The 18991-nt window shown below is 34.1% G+C and overlaps 1 protein-coding gene across 41 annotated transcripts in view; it reads right to left on the bottom strand.

Annotated features, from left to right (window-relative positions):
• Window positions 1-18991, bottom strand: part of NAALADL2 (N-acetylated alpha-linked acidic dipeptidase like 2) — a 1339033-nt gene that overhangs the window by 1299222 nt on the left and 20820 nt on the right. For 6 of the 41 annotated variants that reach the window (XM_084990315.1, XM_084990322.1, XM_084990307.1 and 3 more), the window contains exon 2: window positions 14243-14291. The exons of the other annotated variants lie outside the window; for them this stretch is intronic. The gene's annotated coding sequence lies outside the window, so the exon portion shown is untranslated. The remainder of the gene's footprint in view (window positions 1-14242; window positions 14292-18991) is intronic. 41 annotated transcript variants of the gene reach the window in all.

Here is an 18991-nt window from a genome sequence, read left to right as displayed (position 1 = left end):
ATCCTTTTTGCAGGCACTCGATTGCATAAGCACTCTATAGTGCTTTGCCCTTATTCAGTTCTCAAGCAACATCTGTTAAGTCAGACAATTTATGAATGCAAAAGAGTTAAATCAGTAGCAAATTCTTACTAAGATAAACTCTATTAATTGTGGAATAGTAAGAGTGCATTGCTCTCATCAAGTTAGGCTATGATACTACAATATCCTTTGCCTATGGCTCAAAGAATGTTAGAGCTGGAATAGGCTTTAGAGGTCATCAGATCTAATCTACTCCTTTTTAGCTGAAAAACCAAGGGCCAGAGAGTTTGAGTAACAAAAGATAAAATAGTGTTGAAGATGAAAACCCATGCATGCTACAGACAATGGAACAGATGGGCAGGCTTCAAGAGAGATGGGCTGACTCCCTCAAAATGTACCCCTGCAAAATTTTGTATATGTGCATGTAAACATCTTCTTGGGGAGGGTTTTACATTCTCATCAGCTTCACAAAGAGTTCACAATCCCCAAATGGTTAAGAAGTAACAAAATTGAGGAAAAGATGTTTTTTGAGAATCACTGATTGTTATCATCTAGTTAAGCAGCAAAGCCATGACTGGCCCACAAGTCTAATCATCCCTATGTTCTTTATTATATCCAAAGCAGAAGCCAATACACATTCTGCCAGTGTAAACAGCCACTGTGAATAGCAATTCAAGCAATCCAGGCAACCCTCTTTATTTTCCCCTAAGGATCCTTCAGTGTATAAGTACTTTTGCAGTACTCATCAAACCAATCAAATCAAGATTGTGTGTATGTTTGTGTGTGTTTGGCAAGGAGGTGGGAGTGGGAGTTAACGTGAAAGGAAAAATTGTATATTTCCTATTTTAAGTCATATTCCAACGAGGTTATTCTGTATGGGTAAAGAAAAATAATTTAATGATAGATTTCAAATAATTTATTATTTTATTTTTAGAAAATTTCTTTGTCAAAAAAAAAATCCTCTTCCCATAAAAGGAATCAATGAGACCGATAAGTTAATACAAATACAAACTCGGAGTGACATAAAGCTTCAATATATAATGGGTGATACTTACAGGCAGACTAAATACTAATGTGCACTGCCTCCAAACAGTAGCATTACTATTGCCAAATTTATCAGACCAAATTTAAGATACAACTTGAAAACCAGTGAAAGTTACACTGTTAATAACAAGACAAAATAAAACACTTGAAAGTTCTAGTGAAAGGAAATTAGCAGAATAAGAGAATTAGCTAAGGAAATTAAAAACAATATAAACATACAAAAATTTCACTCATAGTACTCAAAAAAGTATAAAATACTTAGAACTCTACTTAATGAAATCACAATTAGAATCCCAATTTTTGTTATCAGATAAAATTATCTTAAATTTATATGGAAGAGTAGATGCCTAAAATATGAAAAAAAAAAGTTGCTGGAAGGAATATGCACATATCAAAACTTATGAAAAAAGCCTCTATTATTAGATCATGGACTTAAAATAAGAATAAAGTCCATCAGATAATATTATTATCAGATAGATAATCGTCCCAATAATGAAACCAGTGAGGAAAAAAGGATCAATGACTTTAGAAATGGTGCTGGCAAAACTAAATATATGTCTTGAGGAAAATAATATTAGATTACTATTTTACATCATATCTTTAAAAATTTAGGATTAAAGACTTGAATATAAAAAAAAATCCCATAGGAAAATACAGCCTATTATATGCATAATATGGAGTTTTGAAAGATTTTCATGATCAAGAATGAATTTATTACAAAATTATAAAAGAAAACACATATATTTATTCAAAGCTTTAAAACTTTTGTATGCCAAAAGATATCATAAACAAAATCAACTATAAATTTAAAGAAAATAATAAATAAAGAGGGTAATTAAACTCCGAGTTATAAAAGAATTCTTAATGCATGGTAAGACAGACATAAAAAGCCCAACAGTAACATGAGCAATTAAGTGGCTTTTTACAAAAGAGAAAATTCAAGTTTGGGGGGAAAAACATAAACAGAAGCTAGAACTCAGACATTTGTAAATTGAAGTAACAAGAGCTATCATTTCACACCTCTCGGATTGGCAAACACTTAAAAGACAGTCTGTTTGAGCCCGAAAGTGTATTCTCATATACTGCTAGGATAAATGGTTAAAAAAAAAAGACATTTAAAACACAAACTTTTTGGCATTTCTGTAAAATATACATGTTAAATGTTTAAAATATCGGTAATTATTTGAATACTATCACTAAATATCTTTACAACCGATGTCTAATACATGTTTGTTAATATACTTTAATGAGGCTATCTATGAGCAATATGTGTTTGTAGAATTAGAGGGGAAAATTATATTCCAAACTGTATCCGATTTCTAAAGCTGACTCATTTGTTATCATGGTTTGAATAAGTAATAATACAAACATTATTTTTTCTATATATATTAGGGACAGTTTAAATAGCAGTCTTTTTTTTTTTTTTTTTTTTTTTTTTGTCTTTTTGCCTTTCCCAGGGCCGCTCCCACAGCATATGGAGGTTCCCAGGCTAGGGGTCCAACCAGAGCTGTAGCTACCGGCCTACGCCACAGCCACACCAATGCCAGATCCGAGCCGCTTCTGCGACCTACACCACAGCTCACGGCAATGCCAGATCCTAACTCACTGAGAAAGAGCAGGGATCGAACCCACAACCTCATGGTTCCTAGTCGGATTCGTTAACCACTGTGCCACAACGGGCACTCCTTAAATGGCAGTTTTAATAGACTGTAGGTATTTGTGTAACAACAAAGTATATGAGAGTACTGTTTTTCTGATGCTTAAATTCTCAAAAACATTATTAGAGACTGTTACTGGCTGAAGTCTCATTTTTCAGAAGCTAAATTTATTTATTTATTTATTTTTGTCTTTTGCCTTTCTAGGGCCGCACCCGCTGCATATGGAGGTTCCCAGGATAGGGGTCTAATCAGAGCTACAGAGCCACAGCAACACCAGATCCAGATCCAAGCCCCGTTTGCGACCTCTACCACAGCTCACAGCAATGCTGGATTCCTAACCCACTGAGCGAGGACAGGGATCCAAACCGCAACTTCATGGTTCCTAGTCGGATTCGTTTCTGCTGCACCATGAGAGGAACTCCCAGAGGCTAAATTTAAATTACCATAAATCTTACAACTGTACATTTCTACAAATAAATATGTATCAGAAGACACACTTCAAACCACACAACCTCACCTTCTAATTCAGTCACAAGTTTCTGAAAACAAAACCAATCAGTATCTTTTTGTGAAATATCATGTTAAAGGTAATTTTGTTTTACGTCATAAATATATCCCAAAGTTTTCACATGTAAAATGTTAAATAATAGGCTATATTTTACTATAAATAACCCATAGAGTATTTTCCTTTTCAGCTAAATGTAATAACCACTCAATTCCTCATTAAACTCGTCCTGCATAGATATATACAGCCAATGACTTTTTTTTTCCCTTAATCTATAAAACCCCTTTACTTTTTCACCACCTTCATGCTACAGTTTTTCCTTAACAGTTTCCATAGAAATACTCATGGATAACAGTGAAAGAACATATATAGTTCCTTAAGCCAATTATTCACCGATTCTATGATGTTTATAAACCAAGAATATTAAGTCTTTTTAGCTCACTGCCTTTCTGGTTTTAATCCTTCCCCAGAGGAAACCTATATGCAGGTAATTTTTTTCTAGAGCACTTGCAGATTTGTTCCTGATAATAAAAACTGAAACAGCTAAGTTACAGCATGCAAATTCCTCCTCTGGAAGCATGTTTCTTAATGCCGTAACTGTTATTATTTGAAAAATAGATTAAACAAGGGAGTTCTTGTAGAAAGCCAATTAACCAATTTAGGCAGCAAGTTAATGCAAATTACTGCCCCTTACTTTCACCCAACATGATATTTTGTGATTCTAAGATGTCAATCTCTAAGTGTACATCTATAGTAAGTGATTGTTTAAACAAGTGACTCAAGGTGCCTACAGAAGTACTCCACTGGGATGCATATTTTAAATATAAGTTTGATTTAGTTTGACTTCCTACCTCTGCCATGTGGTTTCATTCTTTTGGTTATAAACAAAACATTCTTTCCTATTATAAACAAAATTGGAAAACAGTATATAAAGAGCACAGAGCTAAAAACCATCATAATGAGATTTTAATCCCAGCTGCATATCAAAGAAACTGTATTGGTCCAAACACCAGTTACATAACAGAATGGCCACAAAAAAGACTATTTCACAAATTCAAGACTTAATGCACATTTTGAAACAAAATTAATGTATATGGATCATTTTGCTGTTTGCTTTGCTCTTTAATTTTCATAGAATTTTAGTCCTGATTATAAGCCATTAGCAGTCAATCTCAATAGGAAATATTTAGTGAAACCTAGCTCAAAAAACATCTGGTCCCTAACTTTCATACCTTCCCTAAACAGAGTTTCTTTGGCTGCTCCTCCTCAGTAATCCCCATTTAAAACACTTAGATTTGTTAAACCACATTCAACCATTCTGGGTATAATTCATGAAACCACTTCAGTCAACACAAAAACATGTGTCCAGTTATGAACAGAAAAAATAAACACAATGTAATAAATACTGACACTGACAAGTAAATAATAGTTTATAATTATTAATCCATTTTAAACATGTATTTACTATCATTTAAAATTAACTTTAGCATTTCCCTAACATTCAACATGTAGTTTACTTCAAAATTGTTATCACAGAAACCTGTTTGTACTCACTTATGAGCATTTATATACTTAGAAAAAAAAATCGAAGTGTAAAATGAATGGACTACTTGAGTAAACTTGTAGAAAATTAGGATGTTATAATGAAACATTAGAGATCAAATTAAAAAAAAAAGACATATTTGACAAAACCCACTTACACCTTTAATAAACTTGAACAGGGTTTTTGACAAGTAATGTTATTCTAATAAGGAATTGATTATTTATTGCTATATTTGGAAAGAACAATAACTCTTTTGTGCAAAGAACGTAGAATCTGAATAAAATGCATTACTATTTTGGTGTTAATCTGTAAGGTTTGCCAACGTGGAGCATGTTTCCATGTTTTCCCCTCATAGACCTGGGGGAATGTATTCTCTGGAATGGCATTGCTTATATCTCTTAACCACCATTTCCCCTGCCCATCTCCTTGATTAAATTCCTCAGTGACAGTCTCACTTTTTATCTTAATACCCCTGCACTTAACATAAGGCCTTATGTATTCCAGGAACTCATTACATCTGTTTTGTGGATGAACAGATGAGTGGATAGACTTATGGACAAGGCTTACAAAGGGAAGAGAGGAAAAGGGGGTGGGGGGAGTGTTCCATCCACAGGCTGTGAATTCCTTGAGAAAGAGCTATTATTCATATTTATCATTTTAGTAGTTAGTATGTTATCTGGCATACGTTAAATCTTCAAAAAATTTTTGCTGAATGAATGTGTTATTTATGTTAGAATTTCACTAAGCATGTGATTCTTACAAGTATAAGTTTGTATCAATAATTAGAAGTTTAGTCAATCCTTTCATAGATTACTTTTTTACCTTTACTCCCTTTAACTACTTTTCTATGCAACTAAAAGAAACATTTCACAAACTATATAAATTAGTCTCATTAATTTTATAATCATTCCTTATATATCTTACTCATTACCTAATATTTTCTCTAAAAGGTATTTTATATATGCTATAACATCATATTGTCCACTTTGTTTTCTAAAAATAGTTCATTTTCTTTCCCTTTTAAATACTTTATGCAAAGAAATTTTTCTTTAAATTAGTTTATCTTTTCTTTAATGATATGTTTCTTTGCTTTTAGACTGTGAAATCCCTTTCCCTTCCACATGATTGATAAATACTCAGTTTTACTTTTTCTAATGCAACAGTGGCTTGATTTTTTTTTTTTTACTCTACTATTATTGAGTTGGAATTTATTTTGCTATGAACTATTAGGATCTAAATGTTTTCCTAATCCCTGTGAAACAGTCCAAACACAATTTAGTAAATATTATCTCTCTCCTCAGAAATTTAAGTTGTCTCCTTAATAATATGTTCTTACATACATCAAAATGTTATTCTCAAGGCAATGTCTATGTCAGATTGTGAATAACTAATAGATACGGATTGTGCTGATATAACATTCTGCGTCCAATACAATGGAATAAACTGTGAGGCACTTAATAAATGCTTTCTATCAACAAAATTCTCAGTGATTTTGCCTGTTCTTAGACTTAGATACAATAGCAAAAACTCACATGTAGTTCTCCAGTAGTTTCTTAGAAGACCCTTGAAAGCAAAACATATGTAGCACTCATTTTCAGATCCCACATATTAGTATAGTACCTGATGTAGACTCAGCAAACATTTGCTGAAATGAACGGAATTACAGCAAGACTGAAAAACAGAGTGCCATGAGAAGAAAGATGGTTTAAATGTTAGAAGGTGGAAGATCGCTGCAATTAAATGAAAGAGGTTGAATGGTGGCAGGAGAATCGTATAAGAAACACACAACTACAAAGTACAGATTTCATCAACTCTCTATTCACACCAATTACTATGTAAATATTACTGATTTTCAAATAATTCCCTTTTATAGGTTAGGTTGGTTCACACATTTAATGATGACAGCATTCACTCTGGCAAAATACACTTTAATTCTCATTCCCCATTAACTAGTACATCCTAATTCTTCAGTCAAAAATTCTCATCTCTAATATGACTTGAGAATGTTCCACTTATAAATGTAAACTTGCAACCCTAATTTTCAAACTCTGAAACCTCATGACTACATTCAGTGTTTTTAAAAGCATCTTAATTTCAACTTTGTTAATTAAAATTTGTGCATCAATGGCCCGAGGAAATTTTGACTAGAAATATGTTAAATTCAGTGAGGCATTATTCAGAGAGAAGGTATGTAATTTCCACAAGCTGAGTTGTGAAAGGATGAACTATACTAAATACTAAGCTCAAAATAAGAATTCATCAGTGAAACTTTATTTCAGATAATACTAATTAAATCATGAATTCCAAAACAAATGGGTATATTTCATCTTTCTTAGTCTAAGGTTATTATTATTACATCACTCCTCTCCACCCCAGCACCCCACTCAAAAAAAATCTTGCCAAATTTTATATCATTTTCATGAGGTAAGGCAATCTCTTAATCACGAATTTAATTTATAATGGCTCTTAAATATGTCTAGGCATCGTATTGTCTTTTCAGTAAGAACAACTGGTTGGCAAGTAAACAGTAATCATGAAAGGGCAAGGATCCAAGTCTCTTTGAAACCAAACTCCACTGGCATAAAAAATAACAAGCATTCACAGGAAGAAAAAAGTTTCATTAAGAAGGTCAGGTGACTCCTTTTTAATAGCCAGGGGAGGAAGAAACTTGATGGTGGCTCTTGACACTCTGAAAAGTGAGTATAGAGAAGAATGATCTTCTGCAGATTGGAATGAAGCAAGCAGAAAGTGCTATTTTCTTGGGGTAGATCATCTCAGCTTGCCAAGAGTGGCTTTCACAATTTAACTGATAGCTTCTTGCCTTCTGTCTGAGATCTTATGGAGTAACAATCTTCAACCACTAAGCATGTTGGTTGAGTCAAGTTGGCAGGCAAGGCAGGGTAGGAGGAAACTAACATTCACAAAGATAAGTATTATCAGACCCTCTCCGCAAATTTAGGTTTTCAGTTTTCAATGAAACGGGAAAAATCACACTGCTAACAAGAAGAGATATCAGGGGTTTGAACACAAGTTTCTCAAATTTCAAAACTATGTCTTTCTATTGTTTGTACCACATTCACAAAACATTGTATCAGAAGAAATCTATGAAGTTCTAGATATAAAATCATAGAACATTGAAACCTAGATGACATTTTCATCTCCAAACACACTGAAGATAGTGATATTGGAAAATAAACACAAATATGGAAAAGGAATAGTGCTTATATGTATAAATGGCTTTATAAGAGCAACATCTTGGAGTTCCCGTCATGGCACAGCAGAAACAATCCGACTAGGAACCATGAGGTATCGGGTTCCATCCCTGGCCTCGCTCAGTGGGTTAAGGATCCGGCATTATCGTGAGCTGTGGTGTAGGTTTCAGACAGCTCAGATCTGGCGTTGCTATGGCTGTGATGTAGGCTGGCAGTTGTAGCTCCTATTCGACCCCTACCTGGGAGCCTCCACATGCCACAGGTGCAGCTCTAAAAAGAAAAAAAAAAAAGAGCAACATCTGGATCTGGTTCTGAACAAAACATGGGACTCATTCCACTCAGAGATGCAGTTTACGCCTACAGCACATTCTAAGTATATCATGGTTGGCAAAGAACAATGATTTTATCCTCAAATTTAATAAAATAATAAATATAGCAAGTAAAGCAAAGAAACAGAGATCTTAACATTTTAAAGAAATGAGAAATACTATAAATGGAACTTTGTGATCCCTCTTTCTTTCACTGATACTCACCAACTCCCCTCTATACACATTCTCTCTCTCACACATACACACACACACTCACACTGGTACCCTCTAGAGACGTCTTGTTTCCAGTGCCCTATTTCCTCAAGCACTCAGAGCAATGCTGTGTGCTTAGATGTTCAATAAATAGAACAGATGATGGAGAAAGTGGAATTACTCAATTCCTATTTATTTCTATCAAGGAGAATGATCTTCAAACTGGAAAAAGAATAAAAACATGGTTAAGAGCTGAGGGCTAAGACAGATGGAGAGACAATATCAGTACCTGGTTGTCTTACATGAATGATTTCAACCCCTCAATCCCAGACAAATTATAACTCAGAATTTTCTCATCAAGTACAGATATGATCACTCAATGTGTCAGAATGTTGAGACGCAAATAGAAATGCTGTTTCTCAAAAAGGGTATAGGAGACAAACCACAAAGTATGGAGAGTCATGTAATTCCTAGCAAACTTTTAGAACACACCTTTTAAACATAATTATTTAATAGGATGATTTGTGAACTCAGAAATGGAAGCACTGATCACCAAGAAATGTCTTGAGTTCATACTAGATTTTTTTCTTTTGTTTTTATTAGAATTAGTAACCTGGAAAATTAGAGACACACCAAAGTTAACAGTAATGTCAACACTCATTGAACACTTACTTTATACCAAGCATCAAGTATTATTCCATTTAATCTTCATAATCATGCTACAAGGAAAAATATTGCCATTTTAAAGATGAGGAAATCAAGATATCAAGATGAAAGCAACCTACCAAAGGTAATGATCTTAATCAATTATGGGTGTGGGATTCAAACCCAGAACACTCTAGGGACTTTATGCTTATAACCACTAAACATTATGGCCTCATAGAAGATAACTGGGAAAAAAAACCTAAGTCTCTCATGAAACTCTTATGGAAAAGATAAAAATAGTAGGCTTGGATAACCTTCCAATTAGGTAGTTTTAAAGTTGGTTGAACATATGCCCAAGACTCTGACAGGTGAGTAGATCTTTATTAGCATAGAATAAATGTTTCTGGTATCACGCCTTGTGATTCTGTATTTGGACCCAAACTATTTACAATATTGTTATCAATGAACTGAATGAAAACATAATAGGCTTATAAAATAATATATCTGCAGATAAATCTTAGAGTTATAACTCATGTTTTAGAACACTGAAAGGGTAATTTTAAAGGGTCCAAAGGGTTTTAAGTAAGATTTTACATTTACATGTTGAAATACAAAAGAAAGAAATGAAGTCTTTAAGTTAAAAAATCATTTTGAAAATAGAGGATGTAAAACAATAACCATCTTAAACTATCAAATTTGTAGGCACTGGAAATAAGAGCACTATTGGAAGGTACTTGGGCACTTTTTATAAAAGATTTGAAAATATGCCAGTCTTTTGACACAGCAATCCTATTTCTAGGGACAAGTCACAAGAAAGAATTTGATGTATATGAAATTTAAATAGCTGAAATTAGAAACAACCAAAATGTCCAACAAAAGAAAGTTAAAACAAACTACAGAATCAATCAATGACAGGGCCATCTATACAGTGGAATACTCCTCAGTCACTGAAAAGACCTCCAGAGACAAATGCTTGACAAGGAAAGCTGGTCACAACATAGTTCAATGAAATAATCAATAACCAGCATGTAAAATAGGATTTCATTTTTGGAGAAAAAGAGAAAGAGAATGAAAGAGAGGGAAAAAGTAAAAGGATATAGAATAGTGAGACAGAAAGAAATGAAAAAGAAAGTGAATCTAAACATTTTTTTCCACTGTTATCCATTCTAACAGATGCACTGTATATTTTACTCCACATATATAAGCACTTAATTAAAACATATATACAAGTACTTAATTAAAATATTTCCATGGAACAGTACTTATTCTGTGTATAATGCTATACAATGTTTTTCAATTTATAGTATTTTATTTCTTTTTTTAAAATGCTAGCTGTAATTCACTAAATTAACTTTACAGCCCAATGATGGGTAGCATCCTATAGTTCAGAAAAACACTGTTCTAGAGAATGCCTGCAAGGACGCAGGTATTCTATTAATAAAATAAAGTATTAATAGAGTAAGTATAATTCCAAATATCATTTTTTGCTTTTCTATTTTTTAATTCTCTATGATGAACAAATGAGAATTATAAGAATATTTCATGTGAGAAATAGGAAGTACTATATAGATGGTAATTGCAGAGACAATAATAGGAGTTCATAAGAAAAATACCTAGGTACTCTAATGGACCTCTAACTTAAAATAAGACAACAGTGTGCACTAGGTACCAGAAGAACTAGTATTTTCTTAACATGAAAACACACACACACACATCATCAAGACAAGTTTATTGCTATAAGGCTCTACTGTATTTTGTTTTTTCAGATCCTTGTGTTCACTTCTGCATATCATGTTTCCATTGAAGAATGTCTAGAAAGGATGTCTAGAGGATAAACAGGGTGATGGAGTCTGGAAATTATATAACATTAAGAACTTCAAAGGAACAAAGGATCTGTAGTCTGATGTCTTTTCAAACATCTGAAAGGCTTTTATTTGAATAATAATCACAGAACAGATTAAAATCCAATGTGTGCAAGTCATGGAAGAGGTAAGTCTGGGTAGATTTCAGCCTCATACAAAGAGGAATTCTAGCACTATTTAACTATGCAAGGCACTGCCACAAGTAGGAACAGTGCCCTTTACAACAGCATTCCTCACAACAATCTCAACCCTTATTTCAAAAGATCAGTCTGAATTTTTTTAGTAATTATATGCTAGTAATAGACCCAGCTCCCAGATCTCTGTTGTACACTACTTAGATCTTTTTCAGGCTTTCTCACTGTAACTAAATAAACAGAACTAGCTCTCTGGGGAAGGAAATCAAGTGCCCATCAATGGCAGTGTTCAGGCATATGAGGGATAACAAATTAGGGGGATATTGTAGAAGATAATGTCGACATCAAAAAGAACTGAACTAGCCAATCAGTCCATGTCCTAAAATAAACACTGTGATTTTATCTTAATGAAGAAAAAGTCATCAAAATGGATATAATTTCATAAGGATAAACACAGGATTCTTAAGAAGGAGTTTAGAGTATAATTCCTAAATAAAAATATTTTGGTTCTACCACATGCATTTGTAATTCTGTGGGAGATATTTTATGTGCTTACAAGAATATATGAATATACATTTCAATTCCTTCTTAATACACGGGAGTCTTATCACACATGGTATCCCACCCTTTTTTTACATAGTAATAAATCTTAAGAGAGTTTTTCACTTCAGTATTTAAATAGCTTCAACATTTTATATAGCTACATAGCTACAGCAGTACCAGTCCCTGTCTGAGGTTATTCAGAGTGCTTCTGGTCTTTTATATTATAAACAATGTTGTAACCAATAATCTTATAAACACATCATGCCTCAGGTGTAAGTATGCCTACAGAAATACACTTTAAATATATATAATAAGTACTATATTAAAGGGTATTGGTAATTTTCATAAATACTAACAAATTGTTCTCTAAATGACTGACATTTTAGAATTCTACCCACAATATGTGAGGGTCTCTAAATTTTCTCAGCTTCAAAAACACAGTAATTCTACAGTGTTTTTGAAAAGCCTTACATTTCAAGATAGACTATATAAACCATAAAGAAAAAATATTCTAATAGGTCCTGCATTTATTAAGCTAAGGGTACAGACTGTGGACAATATACTAAAAGCACCGAAAGGAGTTAAGACTTCACAAAAGTGTTAAAAGAAATAAAGCAAATTTTAGCAACAACATCAACAGAAAGAAGTTGTGTATTTAACAATGGATACCCAGATATGCTGCGTATGAAACCCAATATCCCTTAATAAAACCTCTCAAGCCCAAAATCTGTTACAGTTGGTCCTGAAGGGAAAGTCCTTACATGGGGTCACCTAGGCCTTAAGCACACCTACTGATTCCTAGGATTCAATTTTCTCTTTCAGAGTCCTACTAACCATGCTTGACCCACCATGCTGATAGGTCATAGGAGACACATTCCAGAAAAACAGGAATACTCTGTCTTTCCTTTGAGCCTTTTGAAACACAATTACCAATCAGCACAATACAATCTAAATGCAAGTGGCAACTAGTAGTGGTCACTTAAACCCATATTCTCTTGCTTCTTAGTAATCAAGCTTTAGCTGAATGAGTTGCCACATGTAATAGCGATGGTACTTCTCAGCCTTCCTTGCAGCTATCTGTAGCCATGTGACAAAGTTCCAACCAATGGAATGTGATAAATTTCGGCTACTTTCTTAAACAAAAATTGTTTGCCTTCTACTTCTGTTTTCTATTTCTTAAACTAGAAGGCAAACATAGCAGTGACCAGGATCTAACCTTGCAGACAAAGAAAACTTCTCTTAGACTACAAAACAATAAGATGTAACAAACTTGGGGACTGGTAAACTTGTGAAACTAAACACTTTGACAAGCTTGAACTACCCTACTATTGTTATGTGAGGGAGAAATAAGCATCTATTTTATTTAAGCCAAAGGATTTCTTTGCTACAGTGATTCTATCTCTCAAATACACACACAGGCATACAAAAGGCTGGGCAGTGGAGGCTTTAAAAAAGGTAAAAACTCCAAGTGCAAATAAAAGAAAAATAGTGTGTGTGCGTTTAGGGCATCAGGATACAAGACTACAAGTAGGAAATAAAGCTGAGTACAAATTAATAAACAGTAAGAAAATATTAAAGAACCGATCAACATAAAAGACAAGTATCAAAAACATATTTTCTGGGCTGAATAAACTGATGTAATATTGCAAAAGCATTAGAAGGAAAAATACATTTTAGTTCAGGCACCTTGTTTTTTATTCAAATGACTACTTATCACAAGTGGAAAAGCATGGTAATTCAAATATAATTAACAAGTGTATTTGGAAACATTTAAATTCATTTAAACTTTCAGTAATTATAAAAACAAATTTGGTGTATTAGCTTGATTAAACAATGACATAATACGAGAAGATACTGAAACTCACTCAGTAAAAGTACTGAACACGTACTCCGTACTAGATAGACACTTGTGCTGGATTCAGGGATACAAAGGTAAATAAAACTGTTTCTATTTGGGAAAAGATCACAAGCAAATTTCATTGTGTTGATACATACACTTTCTTAGGTTCAACTGTGTCAAAATTACTTTATTATCCATATTTAACAATTACTTTTGAAAAACACACAGAATTATACATATACATTCAATCTAATACAAAGATCCTTCAAGAAAAAGTTTTCATTGTATACAAAATAAGTTTCAAGTCAAAAAATTATTTTGAAATATAATGAAAATTCACATTACAGATACTGTAAAGTTATTAATGCCTCAATCATTAATACATTGTGCCTAACATCAGATACTAAAGTTAGGCTTTTATATATAATCTATCTGCTCAATTAAGACTAAAAAATGCTTAAAAATAATAGCATGTGCTAACTTCTTTCTATTCTACATGAATTTATTCTAATTATTACAGGAAAGAAAATACACCAAACACTTTGATATTTCATTTAACATTTTCACCTGAAAAGTGAAACATAAAAGAATATCTTAAAGTGTTATCTACCTAAAAATGACAAATATTTAATCTAATGAAAAATAATCTACATATTAATCCAATTTAACATTCACTTGGAATTTGTCAAATCAAACATTTTATTTATTTTAACTCACCTTAATGCATTAAAATCCTGAAGTAACTGGCTTTTATATTAGACAAATTCTGTCAAGTGGAAACATAATTGTAACAATTTTATTCATCTCAAAAAACGGTTTAAATCTTACAAACTACCACTGTTATGTGAAGGAGAAATAACTTTCTATCTTATTGAATACAATGTAAATGGCTTATTGATGACAACCCCCCTGAAAAGTGCTAGAAGTTACCAGAAGTAAATATAAGAAACTAAGGTAAAATTATACTAAAAATAATGAATCTAACAACTAACTTTAAAATGATCACTTTAGAGTTTAACTTACAAAGTTTTGTACTATTAAACCTGTTATTATGTAACTTTAAAAACTGTTACAGACATAGGTTAGAATAAGATATTACAGCCTCATATACACTATCAAATACAAAACACTTTTAAAAACTTGAACATCAGTTTGTGAAATAAGCCTACAAACTAAAAACGTCTAAATCAGGAAAATAATAAAGGTTAAAACTGGAACCAAGCAGAACTCTACAGGGCTCCCTCCAAGTACAAAACTGAGCAGTTAATGCTTAGGACAACAGAGTCACAGTTTCAGTGTCTGATGAACATTCCTGAGTTGTTTTATAGATACTATAACTACCCATCAGAAGGGAAAAAAAGTTAACTACATGATAACCAGACTGTAGCAATGACATATGCTGCTCCATCTTGAGCAGTACTGAATTTATAGCTAGCACAATTCTAAGACTGGCCTCAAGAGAATGGGATTAACATTATTGCTTGTAATAAGCTATATCTTTGTGGGCATCAAAATAACTTTAGCTTGCTCTGCCCATATATGTAAGTGGGCAACTAAAATTGTCAGCAAATAGATGCTACAGAAAAATGTTGACATAGGAAGTTATAGAAGACGGACCTTTGCCCCTAAACCCATACAAATGGACTGGTATCTGAGAGTGAGGAACTGAAAGCAGCTCTTTTTCCCCTTCCCTATTTGGCCATCCTTATTCCCCTCTAACCTGAAAAGAACCTAATTACAGGAATGAGATCACTAGGAAATTTAACCTAACTCCAGACTAATGCTCTCCAGAATCCAAACCATGACTTGTCTAACGTGCTGATTCTTTTCCTAAATAAAAAAGAAGAGTGAAGAATTAAGCAGGTAAAAAATGAATAGCTCTCTACCTCTGTCAGTCCCCTTAGCAATCCTATAGGTAGAGCATGCAGGCAAGATAACATCTGAAGAGTCAGCCACTCTACACACAATGGAAAATAATGCAGAATCCAACCTCTTGCCTTGATGATTCACTGAAATTCTTCCCCCTTTTTTCCCTTTAAAAACTGCTGTCGCTGAGCAGAATATTTGGAGGTCTCTGAAAATGAGTCCACCTTCTCCCCGAATGCCTGCATTTCTGGATTAATCACTTTTCCTTTCTACAGACATTTGACTCTTTATTTATTGGCTTTTGAGCAGCAAGCAACCAAATTTGAGTTTGGTAGCAAAACCAAGAAATACTGTAGCTCAGAGAGAGGATTAACATGATGGAATAGAAGGACTGGAGCTCAACTTCTCTCCTAAAAACAACAAAATTCACAACTAAAGGCTGAGAAATCTCCACCCAAATGGACCAGAAACCTTAAAAAAGATACCCACTCCAGAAGAAAAAGAGGAGGCCACATCAAGAGGTAGGAGGGGCAATTTCATAATATAAACAACCCCATACCTCCCGGGTGGGAAGCTCCACAGACTGAAAACTAACTGGTTCACAGAGACTCACCTACAGGAGTGAGAGTTCTGAGCCCCATATCAAACCCTCACATGTGGGGATCCGGCACTGGGAGAAAGAGCCCCTGGAGCATCTGGCATTGAAGGCCAGTGGGGCTTGTGTGCAGGAGCTCCACAGGACTGGGGGAAACGGAGACCCCATTCTTAAAAGGTGCACACAGACTTTCACGTGCACTGGGTCCCAGGGCAGAGTGAGGTCTCCATAGGAATCTGGGTCAAACCTGACTGCAGTTCTTGGAGGACATCTTGGGAAAACAGGGGTGAATGTGGCTTGTTGTGAGGGAAGGACATTGAAGGCAAAGCTCTCGGGAATATTCAGCAGCGTGCCTTTCTCTGGAGGTGGCCATTTTGGGAAAATCAGTCAGCACTGAGAAGCCCCAGGGCAAACAACAATCCAGGTGGGATCACAGCCCTGCCCCTCAGTTAAAGGGTACCTGAAGACCCCTCAGGCACACAGCTGCCTCTCATCTCATCCAGAGACTAAGCCCCACCCACCACAGGGATTCGAATCAGCTCCACCTACCAGGGGGCAGGCATCAGCCCCTCCCATCAGGAAGCCTACAGCAAGCCCCCCATACCAACTTCAGCCACAAGGGGGGCAGACACCAGAAGTAAGAGAGGCTACAACTCTATTATCTGTAAGAAGGTCACCACACCAAAAACCTATAAAAATGAAAAGACTGAGAACTAGAACTCAGATGAGGGAGAAAGGAAAAACCCCAGAAAAACAGCTAAGCCATGAGGAGATTCCCAGCCTCCAGGAAAAAGACTTTAGACTGTTGATGTTGAAGATGATGCAAGACATTGCAAATAAACTGGAGGCAAAGATGGATAACTTACAGGAAACACTGAGCAAAGAGATACAAGATATAAAACTTAAGCAAGAAGAGATGCAAAATACAATAACTGAAATAAAAAACTCACTAAAAGCAGCTAACAGCAGAATACAGGAGGCAGAAGAACGAATAAGTGAGGTGGAGGACAGATTAGTGGAAATTACGGATGCACAACAGAAAAGAGAAAAAAGATCGAAAACAAAGGAAGAGAGTCTCAGAGAACTGTGGGACAACGTGAAATGCACCAACATCCGTATCATAGGGGTGCCAGAAGGAGAAGAGAGACAGAAGGGGACAGAAAAAATATTCCAAGAGATAATAGCCAAAAACTTCCCTCACATGGGAAAGGAACCACTCACTCAAATCCAGGAAGTTCAATGAGTACCATAGAAAATAAACCCAAGGAGGAGTACACCGAGACACATATTAATCAAACTGACCAAAATTAAAGACAAAGAGAAAATCTTGAAAGCAGCTAGGGAAAAGAAACAAGTAACATACAAGGGAACCCCAAAAAGGTTATCAGCAGATTTTTCAGCAGAAACTCTGCAGGCCAGAAGGGAGTGGCATGATAGACTTCATGTGATGAAAGGAAAACAACTCCAACCAAGATTACTCTACCCAGCAAGGCTCTCATTCAGATTTGAAGGAGAAATCAAAACCTTCACAGATAAGCAAAAGCTGAGAGAATTCAGCAACATTAAACGAGCCTTACAACAAATACTAAAGGAACTTCTCTAGGCAGAAAAGAAAAGACAGCAACCAGAAACAAAAAGTCCACAAATGACAAGGCTCACCAGTAAAGGTATTTATACAGTAAAGATATGAAATCATCCATGCACAACTATACCACCAGAATCAGATATCATGAGAAGAAGAGGGTACAAATGCAGTACACTGGAGATGAACTTGCAATTAAGAGAACAACAACTTAAAACAATCTCATATATGTATAGATTCTTATATCAAAACTTCAGAATAACTGCAAACCAAAAATCTACAATTGATACACAAACAAGGAATCTCTGGAGAAGAAATATATCTCATAGTAAATAAGTTCATAATCCACCATGATGTCATTTGACATCATTCTTGGAATGCTGAAGTCTTCTTAGATCTGATTCTGATTTCCTCTCCATCAAAGAATTTATGATAATTATAATTAAATAATGCAACTGTACAATTAAGTAATACAGTTCTACAATTGTATTATTAATAACCATTTCTCTCCATGGTACAATGTAAGGTCTATAATGTCTTGTTTATCACATCACCTAGAATGGTATAATGCCTATATTGAAGAATCAATAAGATGTAACAAATTGTGAGGACATATTTATATAGTTACACTGTTTTTTAACCAATTTATGCATTTTATATTTTACTTATTTTCGGAGGGTGTATTATTTTTGTTATTCTTACCAGTTAAAGTTATTCTTTTTATTATGCTATATAAAATATTGAATGGTATATAAAGCTCTCTTCATTATAAATTTTAGTTGCATAATTTTAACATAATGCTAATATTTAAAGAAAAATTGAAATGTAACAGATAATACTAAATAGCAAAGATGAAAGCCATACAAAATGGGATAAAGTATAGAATAAATTTTCTATTTGTCTCAGCATATTTTCCTTTCCACTTCTCCAGAGGGAGTCACTTAATCTGTTTCTTAAGATCCATGATATAATAATCTGTGTGAATGTAATTGTGTTTAAATATATGTATTTTATTCTGAAAAAAAATAAAAACAAAATAAATAGAGAAAGAAAGAAAAGAAAAAAATAATTAAAAAAAAGAAATACTGAAGATCAGATATATGAAGTTTTCTGGAATTCCTTATTTTTCCCCACCAATACGCATATCAGCATCCTAATTTCCAAATATGCCCTCTAACCTCTAGTGACCACTTTTAAATATATTTCTTACTCAACTTTGCATCCTTCAGTCACTTCTACTTCTTTTTACAGAGGCACCTAAGAAAAAGTAAATTTTAAAATCTGACAACGAAAATAAGGTAGAAGCTAATCATTGGGGTATAGAATTAAATTTAGTATTTAGGATTCTCACAAAAAGAACTTCAGATATATCTACACATCAGGTATTCTTCATTCACCTTAATGGCTTTCTCCACTTTGAATA

Source organism: Sus scrofa, chromosome 13 (assembly GCF_054392235.1).
Source record: "Sus scrofa isolate SSC_HxYL_T2T_F1_AM1 chromosome 13, Sscrofa_HxYL_maternal_Yorkshire_Landrace_v2.0, whole genome shotgun sequence".
NCBI lineage: Eukaryota > Metazoa > Chordata > Mammalia > Artiodactyla > Suidae > Sus > Sus scrofa.
The sequence above is the reverse complement of the archived record's forward strand: the minus strand, read 5'-3'. Positions and strand labels throughout refer to the sequence as shown.